Raw genomic sequence first — 1,098 nt, forward strand, 5'->3', positions numbered from 1 at the left:
CTGGAAAGAATAGGAGCCAGTGTTGAAGAATAGGACTTTCTCGAAAAACTCAAAATACACCATGACGTCATCGAAATTTCGACACGTGATCGTCTTTTCTAGTATGAAAAATTTTCCCATTTGCCCAAATATGGGGGTCCCAGAGCGTCACGACCACACGTGACTTTTGTCCTATCTTTTAACACTGGGCCCTATTCTTCAACACTGGAAAGGATAGGAGCCAGTGTTGAAGAATAGGACTTTCTAGAAAAACTTAAAATACACCATGACGTCATAGAAATTTCGACACGTGATCGTCTTTTCTAGTATGAAAAATTTTTCCATTGTTCCAAATATCTGGGTTCCATGACGTCACGACCCACGTGATTTTTGTCCTATCTTTTAACACTGGGTCCTACTTGAAGCCTATTCCTCAACACTGGGGACGTCATCGCGTTACACCGACGGGAAAGCGGTATACGATGACGTCACCATTTCCCAGCATCAGTACCGGTTCACTGACGCGTTTGGCGTAACAACAACCGCAATGCATTAAGAATAGGAAAAATGGTGTAACAATAACACTCCACTTAGTTGACGCAAACTCGAAAATTGTTTGCGTCCGGGCTCGAACGCGAACGTCCGGAAACATATCTCGACGTCATCGTGTTACACCAATGGGAAAGTGGTGCACGATGACGCAACCATTTCCCAGCAGCACCTAGCGCTATATAAGGATAAAAGCATAGTTAGCTTCAATATCCTACGAAAATCCACAAACTATCCTACGAAAAACACAAGCAGCTAGGCTCATTAATATTCATGAGCATTTTAGAATGGCGTTTATAAAGCGTGTGGGGGTGATCGGCAAATGTTAAATGCGTTGTTGTGTAGTAGTTTAATATCGCATCACGTAGCAAAGAAGTGAAGACGAAGCCAAGAAGACTCAAGAGGGCGGTACAACTCGAGCGGTTTTTTCAATACAATATAAAAGCCGTAAACACGTGTCTGTGTCTTTTCTTTTTAACCACTTACAACATTATACACATTACAAGCAATTGTTGACACGAGCGGATGTAATAAAAGCCTTAAACTCGTGTTTGTGTCTTTTCTTTGTCA

This window comes from Anneissia japonica, unplaced genomic scaffold, assembly GCF_011630105.1.
Source record: "Anneissia japonica isolate Jap-2015-1 unplaced genomic scaffold, ASM1163010v1 scaffold3077_len58716_cov146, whole genome shotgun sequence".
Lineage (NCBI taxonomy): Eukaryota > Metazoa > Echinodermata > Crinoidea > Comatulida > Comatulidae > Anneissia > Anneissia japonica.